At 48.5% G+C, this 17,239-nt stretch overlaps 1 protein-coding gene across 6 annotated transcripts in view; it reads left to right on the forward strand.

The window, feature by feature from the left end:
- Positions 1-2,872: 2,872 nt before the first annotated feature.
- The window catches only part of GATAD2A (GATA zinc finger domain containing 2A), a 96,534-nt gene continuing 82,167 nt past the window's right edge, over positions 2,873-17,239 (forward strand). The window contains exon 1 of one of the 6 annotated variants that reach the window (XM_025293915.3): positions 2,873-3,220. The gene's annotated coding sequence lies outside the window, so the exon portion shown is untranslated. Of the gene's footprint in view, positions 3,221-17,026; positions 17,178-17,239 lie in introns of those variants that run through there. The other 5 variants (XM_025293916.3, XM_025293913.3, XM_025293921.3 and 2 more) reach the window with 5 other exon arrangements.

Here is a 17,239-nt window from a genome sequence, read left to right on the forward strand (position 1 = left end):
CCTCTCAGTTTCTCCTGTATAAAATGAAGGGGTTGGACAATGAACTGCTCTTTGATCCCAGTTCAATTCAGAACCATAAAAGCACTGAGGGATTACTTAAATGAATAAGGCTGTATTCTTGCTCTCAGAAAGCATCCTGGTTAGTGACTGGAATGAAACAAAAAGCTCCCAAGTCCTATTGCACACCAGGTACCACACAAGGCACTTCGAGCTCACAAACCTCAGTGCAACCTGTAGAGAACTGGTGTTCCCTTTTTTGATATGGCTAAGGGAAGTAACTTGGAGTAGGAAATGGTAACCCACTCCAGTATTCTTGCCTGGAGAATCCCATGGCCAGAGGAGCCTGGGGGATTACGGCCCATGGGATCGCAAAGAGTTGGATACGACTGAGCGACTAAGCATGCATGCAGGGGAAGTAACTGGCCTAGCTAGAGAGTGACAGGCGTGGGTTCGAGCCCAGCTCTGCCAGTCACCGTAGTCCAAGGGTTTACTGTCCACCCAGACTGCTTTAGACACTTGTAGAATGTGGCAATGGCACCCCACTCCAGTTCTCTTGCCTGGAAAATCCCATAGACGGAGGAGCTTGGTAGGCTGCAGTCCATGGGGTCGTTACGAGTCAGACACAACTGAACGACTTCACTTTCACTTTTCACTTTCATGCATTGGAGAAGGAAATGGCAACCCACTCCAGTGTTCTTGCCTGGAGAATCCCAGGGACGGCAGAGCCTGGTGGGCTGCCGTCTATGGGGTCGCGCAGAGTCGGACACGACTGAAGCGACTTAGCAGCAGAATGTGGCAAGTGCTACAACAGAGGTACAAACAAGGCACCCTGGGAACACGGAGTCTTCATGTTTCCAGAAGTTTTCCTTCCCAGCCAAGGATTCTGTCAGCCTTACCACTTAGGTCCAGGCTGAGCTCACTCAGGGAATCAGGCCCCACAGGGCTCTCTGCCAAGCCTCCCATCTCTTTCTCAGCATTTATTTTTTACTTTTCTCCCAGGAATGTCAGCTCACTTGTAACAATAACAATAATCCTTTCTACAAGGGAACAGTGGTTCAAGGTTTACAAAGCACTTTCACATCCATTATTTCATTTAATCACTTCCTCCTCTACATTCCTAGAACCTATTCTTGGTATCTCTTTAGTATAACAGTCTGCCTTGTCCAATAGCCCTATTTCCCTTTATTGTGTTCATACTGGCTCCCAAGTGCCATCCTGTAGTTGAGGTATCCCAGTGTCTGCATATTTCTGTGCATAGGTCGGTGGGGGTGGGGTGGGAGCGATAACGGTTTGCCATATTGAATCCTCAGTGTTGTGGATCTTTCTCATGGCTGCCTTCTTCACCCCTTCAATTCAATGGATGTCTGGCTGCATGCAAAGGGTCTAACTGGGCTCCTTGGGGATAAATCAGGGGAGGAGTTCAGAAGGGCTGAGGGAAGACAGAGGTGAAAGCCTCAGACACCTGGTAGGCCATGGTGATGCTACAGCAGAGTTTAGTTACTGCTTAGTTTTGTCTGGGGACAGGTGAGAAAAAGGACTGCTTCTTGGAAGGGCCCCACTCAGTAGAGCAGAAAGTGGAAATGAAGAGCCCAACAGGGGACAGAATTAGGAAGCGCCACAGATTCGACCCTTGGGAAAGAATTGACAGCTGCTTGGAAAAATTCTCATAAAAAAAGAAAAAAGGGAAGGATAGCTAAATGGATAACTCTTCTAGGGCAGAGGAGTCAAATGGCTGCAGTTCTTAGGAAAAGAGGAACTCTTTCTCTAACACTCAAACACTGCTTAGAAAAAGCGCAGGGAGCACAACTCCTCGGCAATTATTGACTAAAAAGGATGAGGCGCCATCAGTTTCCTGCAATTTCTCTCTGGAGAGAGGAAGGGTGCTTTAAGTTCCAAGTTTCTCCTCTGGTGGAAGGAAGGACTTGCAAGTTATGAATTTCCCAAGTTATCTTCAGAAATGAAGGCCAAGGACATGCAACCTCCACCGGCCCTCAGACCAGGGAGGAAGAAGGCCAGTGGCCACCACTAGGGCTCAGAAAAGAGGCAGGGTATGTTCGCTAAATATTCTCCAGGAAAGGCAGGGGGCCCCCAAATTGTCCTTAGTAAAGGGGACAGGGGCCCGAATCCCTACACGTTTTCTTAGAACAAAATCATTCTTATCCTGGCAATTCTCAGAAAAGTGGGCAAAGCAAGAATCGCTAAAACTCTTCTCACAAGAGGGGCCAGGGGTAAGATTCCTCAAAGTTCTCCTCAGAAGAGGGTCGAACCCGTGACTCTAGTCAGAAGAGAGCCCAGGGCAACGAATCCCCTCGGGAACAAGAGCTGGCCACAGTTCGCCCAGAGTCCTTAGAGCGCGCCTCATGCGGCCCCGCCCACTGCCCGGCGTAACCGCTCCACGCCCGGCTGGCCTAAGCCGCCTCCGGTGCATTGTGGGTGGGGCGCCCCTGCTGAGCACTGCGGGGAACCCCCTGCCCAGACAGTTGTGGGCCGCCGGGTAGCCGGGCAGAACCCCCCGCCAGTGTCCGAGCAGCCGACCACGGATTGACTCCTCCTCACGCCCCGCCCCTCGCGGTGTTCCTGCCCCGAAGCTAAAGCCCCGCCCCCGAAGCGCCCTCACTGGACCCGAGGTCCGCTCCACTCTCCCATTGGCAAATCGCATGTCATTCATCTTGTCCCGCCTCCTCGGGCCCGCCCAAGCCCCCGGCGCGATCCCGAGGGCCAGCCGGCCCGTATGCTCATTGGCCGCCGAATGCTGTCCGTCACGAGGCTGGCCACGCCCTCTCCGGGGCGCGGATCCCGGGAACCCTGGCCGGACCTCATTGGCCTGCGGCGCCGCCACTCGGTGAGACGTGCCTCAACCCGGAAGTGTGAGAGACGAAATCTGCCTAGCAACCGGGGAAGCCGGGCTGCGAAGCGGGCAATTTCAGTGTGAGACGGAGCGGCGAGACCAAGCGGCGGCTTCGAGCGCGGCGCGGCGGCTCCTCCCGCCCGGGGTCAGCGCCCCGGCGCGCGCACGCGCACCCCTGCTGCCCGAACGCGCTCCGCGCCGCCCGCGCAGTCAGTCGGTCGATCGTCCGTCGTCCTGTCGCCGCCGCGGTCGCCGCCGCGGGCGCCACCTGAGGGAGCTGCCGCCGCGAGACCCGAGCGGACGGGATCCGACCCTGCCACCCGAGGCCATCTGGGGCCCAGCAGCCGCCCGCAGAGGCGCCGAGCAACTTCGGTGAGTGAGGGGCGGACGCCGCTGGTGGCGGGTCCCCGGCTTCCGGTGCCCCGGGCTTCTCTGGGGCTTCCGCTTCTCCGAGGGGGCCGCTTCCATGCGTGGACCCTCTTGTCTCGGGGAACCTGCTTCTCTAAGGGACCCTGCCTCTCTGAGGGGAGCCTCCCTTCCCTGAGGGTGCCCCATCTCTTTGAGGGACCTCCTGCTTCGTTAAGGGGCCCGTTTTCTGAGGGCCCCGCGTCTCTGAGGCACCTCCTCTGAACTTCTCTAAGGGGACCCCTGCTTCTCCGAGCGGTTGCTTTTTATGTGGGACCGCCTCCTTTTCTGGGACCGACCCCCATCTTCGCTGAGGGGCTGCCACTTCTCTGAGGAGATACCCCTGTTTCTAGGGGACCCTGCCCCTCAGTTCTCTGGGGGACCCCCACCTCTATAAGGAGAACCCTGCTTCTCGGAGCTGTTGTCCCACTGTGTACTGTGTTCCTTTTTTGCCCTTGCTTTTTTGAGGCGTCCCCTACTTTTCATAGGTTCCCCTTCCTCCCTACCTTTCCGCGTTGCTCTCCCTGCTTCTGTGTCCCCACTTCTTTGGGTGGCCTCCCCCTTGGCCCCCCTCAACTAATCTGAGGTGTTCCTGCTTCTGTCAGAATCCTTCTTGGAGGTGTTCCCCACTTTTTTGAGTTGTCCCCACTCTTGATGGGACCCCTAACTTTTTGATGAGTACCTCCATTTTCCTGAGGGGGCCCACTACTCCAAAGTGCTCATATTAATGACTGGATCCTCATTTGTCTGAAGAAATGTTCCCCACTTTTCCAAAACAGTTTCCATTTTGTGGGGGACTCCTACTAATCTATGGGTGCCGCAGTATTTGGAGGGGTCCCTGGCTTCTCCAGAGGTTCTGTTCCTAAAATGAAATGTCCCACTTTATTAGGCTCCTCACATCCCTGAAGTGTGCCTCCACTCTTTCAAGATACCCCCTCTCTGATTGAAGAGGGAATGAGTTTCTTCACTTCTCTGAAGGGTCCCCCTCCATTCCCAGGGGTTCTCCTTCCATTTGCCTGAGGACATTTCCCCTTTCCTAAGGTTTCCCTCCTGATTCTCTAATGCAAAAACTCTTCCTTCACTTTTTCTTTGAGACCCCAACTTCAGACCCCTGTTTCTGTTTTTGGTACTCAACTTCTGTTCTGGAAGGAGAGATCAGAAATATGCCCCTCCCACCTTCAGTCTTCTTTCTGGCCAGATTAGGGGTATTATCTGAATTTTTACCTCAGCTTCAGGGCACCTGGAGGGAAATTGTGGCTGGAAGGGAAATTGGGAGACAGGCAAAAAACAAAACGCTGTTTTCTCTTATCCTTTAAGGCCTGCTAGATTTGGGGGAGCAAGAGCTGTTGTCAAATGACAATTGTGGTTACTCCATGTTTGAGTCATGGGGCCACCACGGTGTTGTCAGGCCAGTGCCGAGACAGGACGGACAGGGCTGGAGCACTGTACCCCATTGTCACACCTTCACGTTGTGGGACTGACCCACTTCCTGTCCCATCCTAAGTCCTCCTCTGCACGCTAGAACTCACCCCCCGCCCCTGCAAAAGGAGAAGAAAAAAAAAAATGCTCATTCAGGTCTTCCTGCTGTGTTTTCTCTCCTGAGGTCGATTCATTTACCCCTTGATCTCTAGTGGATCTTCAGTTTGTGGGACACTCTGGTTTGAAAGGCAAGGCAAGAAGCAGGAAATGGGTCACCTTCGATCAAGGAAGGGAGGAAGGGAGGCAGAGAACAGGGGATTTGAATTCATTTCTCTAAGTTAGGTGACTTCAGCTTGGCTCAAAGGAAGTTTTTACGTGGCTTTTACAAATCTCATGTGTACTTTATTTTAGTGGCCCACCCTGGATTCCAAGTTCACTCCAGTAGCTAATTTTATCTGTTTTGCCAAACGCAGAGCTCTCTGGAGCCCAAGTTGATGAATGCTGGCATTGAGAGATGGTCCAAAGGACAGGAATGAACTCAATTTGAAACCTGAGTAACTTGTAACCACTTCGTGTCCATGCACAAGTCTCAGGCTAAAAACGTGGGGAGAAATGTTCCTGGAGTTCCGAAATATAGGCTGAACTTGTTTGGTTTAGCATTTCAACCAGCTCTTCCCTCTGACTCTGCTAGAACTGCAGTTCACTTTACAGTTTGACTTAAGACTTGTCTCTCTCCTGTTCATTTCCATCTGGGTCTTGCTTAATTTGCGTCCTTTGTGAAGACTCCTGCCGAGGCTATAATTTGAGTTCTAAATCTGTCGGTGGACCATGTGGACACAAGTTTCAACTCGAGCTATTTTCTTCTGTGGAGAAGGGCTTGGAGAGTTTCCTGGGCCCTCTGCTCCTGCAGTAGTCAAGTCCAGGCAGGAAGCTGCCCCAGACCTGGTTGCTTCTCTGCTGCCTCTTCCTGGTCAGCTGTAGGCACTGCCCTGAAGGGAAAAGGAAGATGGTGGGGAACTTGGGGCTTAAGATGTCCTGAGATAGGGCAGAGAAGTGCTGGCACATGTTTATTATTTGAAATGAAACCCACAGGACCAGCAGGGTTAGGGAAGGGGGAGCTTTGAAGTCAGAAGGACCTGATTCAGATTCTGGGACCTTATTCAGATTCTGGGCCTGTCCTTCCTAGCTCTGTGGCCTTAGATAAGTTTTGGCACAAGATCAGCACATTACTAAATATTTGAGGGGGGGGTCACATCTCCGTGAATATGTGTGAAGGTGCCTACAGATGGAAAGTGCTTCCTAGATGTGTGAATGAATGAATCTGGGATAATGAGCCGGAGGCTGCCAGCGCAGCATCTAGCACGTGGTTGGTGTGCAGTAAAGGTTGGGTGTTGTGCTCAGGAGACTATGGTTCTGGCCTGGACTCCCCGACCAGGAAGCGTTTGATATTTTGCCAAGGCTAAATATGCCTGAAGAGCAAAGAGAAAGAAACTTGTCTCTTGCAAAATCCACTGCCTATCTGGGTCTAGCATTTTTCCATGTTCAGATAGCAGTTGTGAGATAGATTGGCTTTGTGGCAGGGGTTTGTGTTTGCCTTGGCCTTGCTTTCTCCCTCTGTAAAATGGGGTAACCTGTGAGTTAAGGACAAGGAGATATATTACTATAATTAGACCACAGGCCGGATAGAAGATTATTACAAACTTGAATTGTGGGAAGAAAAAGAAGGTGAACCATATAGGATCCTAGGCCAGATTTTGGGACTGCTGGACTGAAGGATATGCAACCCGATAAGTGATCTCTTCTTATATTAGAACCTTGGAAGACGAACCATTCTTTTTGGGTAATGGATCAGATCTGGGGACAAAAGACTGCAAACGTGATGTGCAAAGGCATTTGTTGCCACACAGTAATAGTGCATTGAGTGTGTAGCGTGGTGCCCGTGAGGTCAGAATTCACCTTGAGGTCCCAAATATCCGGAGAACTGCGGAGATGCTAGCTCAACCTCTGTGGATGGGGACTGGAATGAATGGGCAGGACACTTTTTTTTTCTGAGAAGCTGTTTTTCTTAGCAATTAGTGAAAGCCTTAACATTGGGCCTGATGAGTTGGGCTCAGCCTTTTTCACTTATTCATGTGGGGACAGATGGCACTTGTCTCTGATAGCTACACCCTGGGTTGCAGGGGAATAGTGAGTGAGAAATCTGAGCTAGGCCTCCACTGCATTGCTCCCAAGTTAGAAGAAAAGGGTTCCCTCCAAAAAATATCCCCTCTCCCTTCCTCTGCCCTCCACTCCCCCTCTCCCTCTCTCTTTCATACACACACAGTGAATTTAACTGTTGAAGCTCAGAAATATCTGCCAGGCTTAAATTTCTCTTAATTCTCTTAAGGACATTTATTCCATTATATGGGAAAGGAGCAAAGTTTATTATTTTTAAAATATAAAACACAAGGTTAAGAACTTTAAAGGGATTATTATCCCTTCTGAAATTATGTCTCTTATGTACCACAGACTTCACTTTGGTGGATGGTGGCGCCACCATCTCATCTCTTTTATCTAACAGGAAGTTTTTTAAACCTTTTTTTTTTGAATTGAAAGATCCTTACAGCAATAAAAACCCTTGGATAGTTAGAAATGATATTGATCTAGGTACATTCATTAGATGTAATGTAACGTGGTTATCCGTTGGTAGGCTGCTCTAAAAGGCATATGGGTCCCAACACTGCCCAGCTTCTAACTCTGGACGATAAACTGTTGATTTATGTAACTGAAATAGCTGGGGAAGTCAGGATTTCCTTCCTGTTGGAGACAGCACTGGGGGGCATTAAATCCCTGCGGGATTTTGATGATAAGAAAGAAGCTGACCTCTTTCGAAATTGGGAACTATTTTATGGAGTTGTTCTATTCAAATGAATGGATGTTGTTATTTTGAATTTCTGGTTTTAAGTGTGACATTATCCTCTCTGCAGACTGTCTGCCTTTGTCTATATGGGTGTGTTGCTTGGATATGAATTTATCCCTCCAAACTGGCATATAAGGGACGTTTGAACATTCAAGTAAGGGCTTAACTTGCTACGAGTTTTCCTGTGTGGCCCTAAGGTAGGGTTTTTGTTTTTTAATGTAACTTAAATTGGATTGGAAAATAGAAAGTGTTAGATCTTCTGGCTGGTATAACTTCCTATGCCAGCAGATAATTCAGCAATAAGTGGGCTCCAGTGATGCACCAGGCACCCCATGCTGGGTGCTGGAAGTCTGGCAGTGAGCTGGCTAGAGAGATGCGGTCAGGCCTCTAGGACCTTACGTCCCGGTCAGAGACAAATGAACGACTATCTCAGGGCTTCCCTGAGAATATCCCTGGATGTTGAGACTTTGGGGTAGAGTTTCTTGAAGGTTTGGAAGTGAAACCTTACTACCCTTCTAATTTCCTCACTGGACTCTTTTTTTCTGTTTCCTCCCTCTGAAAGAAGGCAGAAATTATGGTGTTTTCCCAGTTGATTGTTGGCTTTTGGCACTAGTTGATCCAGGATGACTGGGGCTATAGTCTTGGAGAAACAAAAGGGATTCTGGAATGGTTATTTCCCAGAGCATTTTCAGCTTTGCTTCTCCTGAAGCCGGTGGCAGTGTGTTTTTGGAATCCCGTGGTATTTCTTCATGGCAGTGCCTATTATGCAAAGAGATGCATGCATGCATGCTAAGTTGCTTCAGTCGTGTCCAACTCTGTGCGACCCTATGGACTGTAGCCCACCAGGCTCCTCTGTCCGTGGGATTCTCCAGGCAAGAATACTGGAGTGGGCAGCAGTGCCCTTCTCCAGGGGATCTTCCCAATCCAGGGACTGAACCCTTGTCTCTGATGTCTCCTGCATTGGCAGGCAGGTTCTTTACCACTAGTGCCACCTGGGAAGCCCAGATATGCAAAGAGATACACAACTCTAAATGTCCTCTTGCGTCATTTGGAATCTCTTAAAAAAAATCAGACAAGGGTAGTACTTGGCTGTTGTTTATAGCAATGGAAAGGTGAGTTTCGAAGAGCTAAGTTGCTTTATCTTGTATTAGTATTCTTGGTGGAGTTCCCTCTGCCCTACGGTTCCTTCTTATACTGGGACTGGGTAAGCACTAGTTTGATTTTCCTGTGTTGTGGTCCAGATTTGATGTTAGTCCACGTAGAGCAATCATGTGACAGGTGTTTTTCTTAAGTAAGTGTATTTGTGAGGGGTGGAGCCAGAGAGTAGGGGTGGATACTCATTCAGGGCCCAGGTTCCAGGGGAGAGGGAGCATATTACAAGGAGTTCCTGGTAGTCTTCTTTTCCTTTCTCTCCACCCAAGTACTGACTTCTGAGGTGAAGAGGAAAGCCGAGGCCGGAAGTGGGCGTGGACAAGTATTGCAACTGTGCACGTGATCAGACTCCCACCTCTGGGCTCTGCTGCCCTTGGGAAGTGGATGCTTGCTCTCTCTTCACTTCCTGTTCCCCGCCCTCCAGGCTGCGTTCTTAGGCTCCAGTGTGAGCATAGAAAACATGTTAGGCTCTCACTTTTTGCTCAGTAAGCTGCTCTGTCAGAGCTGGGAGCTAGTGGACCTACACTTAGCAGGGCTGGGGGCCCAGCTCATGTACCCACAGATTCAGGACTGTCTGGCAGGGTGGTTAACAGGACAGTTTCCTGTTGCATTATCACAAGGTTCCCTGCAGTAGCTTGCCTGCAAAAGGCTGCTCTGGAGATGTGTATAGAACTTACGGAAGCAGACAGTAGATAGATCCTTCTGCAAGAGTGTGTTCTTGGATAATTGTTTGCTGTTATTTGTCTTTACTGCTTGGTAAAAAGTGCCATGGGAGGCCCTGTGTGCAATAGAAACTTTAGAGCCAGAAAGCCAGATTCTGCCACTTGTTGGCTCTGTGGCCTTAGGAAAGTGGCCTAACATTGGAGCCACAGTCTCTTCATTTGCTGGTGGGGATGGTAAGCACGAAGCAAGCAGCCAGACTGTTGTAGGTGCCTAGTAAAGGTAGCTTCCTGGGTGGTTCAGTGGTCAAGAATCCGCCTGCCAAAACAGGCGATCCCCTGGAGGAGGAAATGGCAACCCACTTCAGTATTGTTGCCTGAGAAATCCCATCGACAGAGGAGCCTGGCAGGCTACAGTCCGTGGGGTCGCAAAGAGTCAAACACGACTTAGCAACTAAAGAACAACAGTAAAGGTAATTGTTATAGAAGCATATCAAGGCTGGCTATTCCTCTTGTGGTTGGCACCCGATGGCTACCAATGGCAGTTAACACTGCCCAAGAGCAAACCAGTCCATGTTGGGGCCATAGGCTGCTGTTTATGACTGAGGGCCAGTGATCTAGAGCAGCAGTTCTCCATTTTTTTGGCACCAGGGGCTGGTTTCATGGAGGACCGGAGGGAAGGAGGAGGGTTCTGGGATGATTCCGGCGCATTACATTCATTGTGCACTTGGTTTCTGTTGGTGCATCAGCTCCACCTCAGATCATCAGGCATTCCCAGAGGCTGGGGACCCCTGAGCTGCAGGTTTCTGGATCGGCTGGTTTTTCCCAATGGGTTCCCTTAGTTCACTGTAGCCTTAGACAGCCCCTGCTGCTGCTGCCACCACCGCTGCATCACCTTGGTATATCCTGTGGACTTGCCATGCCTTCTGAAGCTTGACAGGGCGACTAGGAAGAAGGCTCAAACTTACACACTATGTGCCTGCAGTATGTTACAGCAAAACCCTTACCTTCGAGAGTGATGGGAGTGCTCATTTAACTTGTTAAGGGTTAGGCGCCTGGCTGGATACAGTGGCCCTCATATGCTGCTAGGAAAAGAGAGGTTCCTGAACTGGAAAGTGCAGCAAGATGCTGCGAGTGGAATGTGGAAGGAGGGATGGATGGGAGAGCCTGCGAGGGAAGGGGAAATGGGGAGAGCTCCTTTTTAGGCGACTGGGCATTCACGGGAGGGGAACAGCATGGGCATCATCAAGGACCTGGACGTGAAAAACAGTCTGGTGCATTCTCTTGACCTGAGGTGGTTATGCTCACTTAAAAATCAGTTTGAATGGAGCACCTTTGGCAAGAAAAGCTCAGTTACCTTCAAAAGTAGAGAGTCTTATAAAATGTGTCATAGTAGGATTCAAGATTGAGCTATAAAGTTGTATTTAAATTGACCTCTGAATAAGTATTTTCAATCAGAAACCGGTGGTGGCTAGTGAAATCAGACTGTACAGACTGTCTTTGTAATAGTATGCAGTCTACATGGAGGACAGATAATGGGGACTGCTTCTGATTTTTCTTTTAATATTTATATATTTCAGCTGCACTGAGTGTTAGGTGCAGCACGCAGGAGCTTTAGTTGTGGCATGTGGAATCTAGTGCCCTGACCAGAATAGAACCTGGGCTCCCTGCACTGGGAGCGCAGTCTTAGCCACTGGACCACCAGGGAACTCCCTGTTTTTGAATTTTTTCTTTCCTTTGGGAATTGTCATTAAAATTTTTTTTAAAAATTGTATTATTTTTGACTGTGCTGGGTCCTCATTGCCGCACAGACTTTTCTCCAGTTGTGAGTGGGGCTGTGCTCTAGTTGCAGTGCCCTGGCGTCTCACCGCGGAAGGCGGGTTCTGGGCACGCGGGCTTCGGGAGTTGTGGCATGTTGTCTTGGTGGTTGCAGCTCCCAGGCTCTAGAGTGCGGACTCAATAGTTGCGGTGCACCGGGTTAGTTGCTCTGTGGCATGTGGCATCTTCCTGAGTCAGGGATCGAACCTGTGTCCCCTGCATTGACAAGTGGCTTCTCTACCACTGAGCCACTAGGGAAGCCCTAAGCTGGTCTAAAATTCTTAACATGCAGAACAATTTTTTCACTTGCATGACATTTTCAAGGTTTAGGCTTTATATTTTATATTTATAAAGGTTTCAAGTTTATTTTTATTCTCTTGAAGTATCTATACTGAAGGTTGATTTTTTTTTTAAATTTTATTTTTTATTGAAGGATAATTGCTTTACAGGATTTTTGTTGTTTTCTGTCAAACCTCAACATGAATCAGCCATAGGTATACATCTGTCCCCTTCCTTTTGAACCTCCCTCCCATCTCCCACCCCATCTCACTTCTCTAGGTTGATACAGAGCCCCTGTTTGAGTTTCCTGAACCATACAGCAAATTCTCATTGTCTATATATTTTACATATGGTGAAGGTTGATTTTTGACCCAAATTTGAAGAAAAGATTTTACTGGTCTCAAACCAGGAGTTGGTAAAATTATAGGCCTGACTAGGTCAGCATGGAATAGGGCAAGCTGTGAGGAAGGAAACTAGAAAGACCCACGTCATGTATTTTCTATAGTAAAATGCTGGGCACCAGTGGAGGCGGCAAGTACTCATCCTGTTAGGAAAACTGGGAGGAATGTTTTCCTCCTTCCTATGTCAAGTTGGAAGATCAGCCATTTAATAACTGGGAGATGGAGGTATGAACTGGATACTAAGGTTTTAAAATATGTTTTTCTTCATGTCTAAACCAAGGATGTTTATTAGCAAATGAATGATGTGACTAACAGTTTCTTTGTTAAGCGGGTTTGAATAGATTTATTTCTAGACTTAAGACTGTCATATAGCACTTTTTTTTTTTTCCTGGTTGTCTTCTGATTTTTTTCCCTTTTAATTCTTTAATTCATAGAAAACATGGTTCACTGACTAACTTTTCAAAGACTTAAAATAGATCTAAATTACGTGTGCTTTTTTTTTTTTTGTCAGCCATGTATAGACACAAAAGAGATACTCCTTGCCAACTGGTGACACATGCAGATGAAGACAGAGTGGGAGATACACTTCCGGTTCATGGGTCACAGTGATACTTCTTAGCAGTTTGTATTTAACCCTTGAGGGAAGCACTTGTGCTCAGAACCCTGTAATAGAGGGGTATCATCAGGGTCACAGAGACTAACACATGGAGCCTGAACTCCATGTTGCATTGACACGAAGTGCTCAGAGTCGTGGTTAGAAAGGATACTCAAACACGTGTTGACAAGGTGGCTCATCTCCAGAGAGCTGCACTTCAGAGAGCTTTCCTGGGATGAGGCAGACAGGAGCTGCTATCTCCCACAAACTCCAAGACTAGTGTAGAAGTGTTGTGATTGTTTTTAAACAGTGGCATTTGTGGTAGCAGCTGTAATGTGTTGGGAGTCTTGTATTTTTCTTAAAGTACATCCTCTTTAACTCTTTTCTGGTCCTTGAAGAACGTACCAAAAATATCAACGTACTAGGGAAATGAAATTCACATAGAAACGAATCTTTTCCTTTCCCAACCCAATTGCTTTGTAATCTCACCATCTGAATATGAATTTGGGGTGAAATAAGAAACTTAAAAATAATCCTCTTAGAGACTGTGGTTATATTGTCTCTAAACTCAATGAAAATAGTTTTAGACTTTAGAGTACTAAAAATGCAAAGTGTGGAAAGCAGTCAGTGCTCTTTTGCTTTATTTCTTTTTAAATAATCTTGTTTTTAATTTTATGATCACATTTCTATTTATGTCTGTGTGTATGTATTAATTTTTGGTGCATTGGGTCTTTGTTGCTGCATGCGGGCTTTCTCTACTTGCGTTGAGCTAACTCCTCTCTAGTTGTGTTGCATTGGCTTCCCCTTGTGGTGGCTTTTCTTTTGCAGAGCACAGGTTCCAGGGTTTGCGGGCCTCAGTAGTTGTGCACAGGATTAGCTGTCCCTCAGCATGTGGAATTGTCCCGGACCAGGGGTAGATTCTTAACCACCGGACACCAGGGAAGTCTAGTGCTCTTTGTCATAAGGGTGCCTTTTAAAAATATATATATTTATTTTTTATTTGGCTGCACTGGGAGTTAGTTGCAGCATGTGGGAGCTAGTTCCTTGACCAGGGATCCAACCCGGGCCCCCTGCATTGGGAGCTCAGAGTCTTAGCCATTGGACCATGAGGGAAGTCCCCTTTTTTTTTTTTTAAACTTGAATGAACAACCTGTTTATTCTTTGGAGAGCTTCTTAGAATACAAGTTGGAGCTTAGTATCACTGTTTGATAGTGGTAATCTAAAAATTGGTTAAAGTCTTCATAACTAGGCCTGCTTAGCTTGTGATTTTAAGCATTCTGAGAGAGAGAGCCAACTAGAAAGTTTAAAGGATAATGAATCCACCCCTTTTCAGCCCTTTCTGCGCCAAAGCCACTCCAGGAGTAGCCAGCTCTGGCCCCTTGCCTCTGCTATTCTCGGTGCCTAGGATGTCCATCCATTAAGAGCTGGCTCAAATGTCACATCCGCAAAGATTTCCCAGAGCCCTTCCCAGGGAGGGGAGCAGTCCTTTCCTCTGTGAGTCCTGTCTTTCCTACGAATGCATTTTCTGCATTGAAATCATTCTGTGTCTTTCTGTGCCACCAGCCTGTGAACTTGTGGAGCTGGTGCCTCTAGGCTCCCCAGCCTACAAAATCCAGTTCTTGTTTATCACGTAAGACATCTTAAATTTTTGTCCAGCAGAAACTTCAAAGGAATTTTCTGATTAAAACCCAAAAAGTTCAGTACCTTAAACATTCAGTAGGTGATGCTACTCCTTTTCAGTTTCACACTACTTTGGAGCCTTTGACGAATTTCTGCTTTATAAATGAGGACACGAACATGGAATTTGGCCCAAATTTCTTTTCGTCAGTCCCTCTGTTGTACAGGAATTTAGCTCAGATGGTGTTTGGAAGTTTATCTAATAGTACTTTAGAGCGATAATTAGAATATTTCTTCAGTGGTTAGGGTGGAAGGAGGGTTGGCTATTATTAGTAAGGATCTGAAGGATATGAAGTGAATTTGGCAGAAAATTTTGTTTAACCTAATAACAGAAGTGTTTTTATGTTAAGTGGCATCTATAAGTATTAAGTGACTGCCTGTTCTTAGGGCAGAGGGAAAAAACTTCAGGAGAAACATAGTTCTAGCCCTACTTGTCTCTTAGTGTTTTCAGTTTCAGAATGGCATCTGAAGGTGGTTGCAGCATATTTCTTAATCACCAGCTGGACTGTTTGCTGTTTAGTCCAGTACTATGGCACAAGGCCTTAAAGCCAAGCAGCCTCAGCATTCACCCACCTGAGCATCTGGGACTCCAAACAGGTCTGGATTCACCATCACTTTTTCCATCTACACACTTGGTCCTCTCTTCCTGTCATAAAATAAACCATTTCACCCTTTGCCAGCCAGAGAAGTTGGCACTATTCTTTGGAGGACCACCTGTCACTAGTTCACATCTCAGTCCATGGGGCCGTGTCATTACTGCGTCACAGCTGATGCCTTCCTCTTTAAAACAGGATGGTTGTCACCTGGGTGACTGACACAGGGCCAGCTCAGATTCTGGAATCCCTATGTCAGGCTCAAGTCTGGATCTCCCACCTGACCACATTTTGCTGTGTCTGTATTTAATTAAGTAGGATTAATCACAACCCAGTTGAGGAGCAGTGAGGTAATATTTTGCTTGTATTGCTTTAATATACATCATCTGATTAATTGTTGAGTAAAGCAGTTCTCAAAATACAGAGATGCCAAATTAGAGTGAAAATCATATTTGCTTTAAACTACCTTTGCCTCTGGGATCAGGGATTTTTCTGCATTCCTCTACCCAGTTACCTGTTTGAGAATAAAATGTTTTTGTTTGGTTTTTGAATTTGAACATTTAAATTTCTTTGTAGCAAAGCAAATTGTTGACAAAACTGGGTCAGGCAAGGTGTCTGCAGGCCAACAACTTGTATTTTGTATCATTTTTAGTTTGAGGAATGCTTCTCTTTTGGCCCTGGAGAGGTTGTACCAGATGTTGGCTTTAAGCCCTTGGAAGATTTTTTGGATGGGTTGGGGGACGGGGGAGCCTGGTGGGCTGCTGTCTCTGGGGTAGCACAGAGTCTGACAGGACTGAAGTGACTTAGCAGCAGCAGCAGCAGGGGATGGAATCAGCAACAAAAAGTTGCCAGTTAGGTGTGGAACTCACAATTAAAATGGGCTTTTTTGAACTTCTTATTGAGGTGGGGGGGGGTGTGAAACATGGCAGAAAACTTTTTATTTGTAAAACTTATTCTACATTGTTTTTAAAGTTTGGGGTCAAGACCAGTTGTAGGTCAGAATTATATTGATTCTCTTAAAAAAAATGAGGTAGAAAAATATCAGTACATTTCAAGTGGTAAAGGTATGTTTGGTGAAACTTTGTTTCACTTGATGAATATGTATCAGGATGTGTTATCTAGGTGTCTCATCCTGAATTATTTGTATAAATGCCATAAAAAGAGCTTCCCTGGGCTTCCCTGGTGGCTCAGAGGGTAAAGTGTCTGCCTGTAATGCAGGAGACCTGGGTTCGATCCCTGGGTCGGGAAGATCCCCTGGAGAAGGAAATGGCAACCCACTCCAGTATTCTTGCCTGGAAAATCCCATGGACAGAGGAGCCTGGTAGACTTACAGTCCACGGGATCGCAGAGTCGGATACGACTGAGCGACTTGACTTTCATAAAAAGAACTTGGGAAGGGCCTTTTTTGGTGATTCTTCAGAACCTAACCTTGATATTGAGAGCTTCTTGGAATACAAGATATTTTATTTTCCCTATTAAAATTGTGTTTTGCTTTATGTAGTTGGATATCTCCAAAGCCCATCCTCTCGGGTTAGACTGCCGTGTTTCCTCCACGTCACTGCAGAGGGAAGGGCGCAGATTTGCTTTCTTGGGAGGTTTCACCTTCTCCTAGAGGCACGGGGCAGATTGGGAGGTAAATGGAGAAGGAAAGCAGTCATCTCTTAAGTGTTTTTAAGTGGGTGGCTCTGGCGCTTACTTTGTAGAACTCTCTTTACTGAGCTGGAGGAATTATGGTTTCGCCGATCCCCTGGAGGGGAACTTCTGTGTGTCGACCCTGCGGGGGTGGCATTCTAACCTCGGTTTTCAGAAGCAGTTGCTCGATGTCTCGCAGCCCAGTTGGAGCGAGATCAGCAGTGAGCGCGCCGTGAGTCAGCCCTGGGCGCGGCCCGCTCGGCTGTGCCGCGCGGGTGAGCTGGCGACGACCCTTCGGCGCTGCTACAGGAGCCCGCCCGAGCCCTCGTGGGAAACCGGCGCACGGGGCAGGGCGTCCCGTGGAGGGCGGTCGGGAGGGGCGGTGCTTCCGGGGCGGTGCCGGTCAACTGACCCCGCCCACCAATACCAGGCCCCGCCCACAAACCGCCTAGCCCCGCCCAGCCGGGCGCGGGCGGGCGGCGTCGCCTTTAAGAGCTCCCCGGTGTTTTGGGGGCCGCGGGCCGGGCGCGCTGACCTGGTGCGCATGTCCCGGGCGGTGACGCCGGCGCCGGGCTCCATGTGTGCGGCCGAGGGGCGCATTATCTGGCCGGCGGCGCGGGCGGGCGGGCGGACCGGCGGAGCGAGCGCCGCGGGCCCGGGCGGCCCCACAGGCGGAGCGAGCGCGCGCGGCCAAGCGCCCCCAGCCCCTCGGCCGCCCGGCCCCGCAGGCGACCCCGACCCCGGCCCCGCGGCCCCTTGAATCCGCACACTGTCCTAGGGCCCGGCCGGCCCGCGGCCCGGTAAGTTCCGGACCAAACTTGGCGGGGGGCGGGGGCTGGGGTCAGGGCCGGGGTCGCGTGAG

This window comes from Bubalus bubalis, chromosome 9, assembly GCF_019923935.1.
Source record: "Bubalus bubalis isolate 160015118507 breed Murrah chromosome 9, NDDB_SH_1, whole genome shotgun sequence".
NCBI lineage: Eukaryota > Metazoa > Chordata > Mammalia > Artiodactyla > Bovidae > Bubalus > Bubalus bubalis.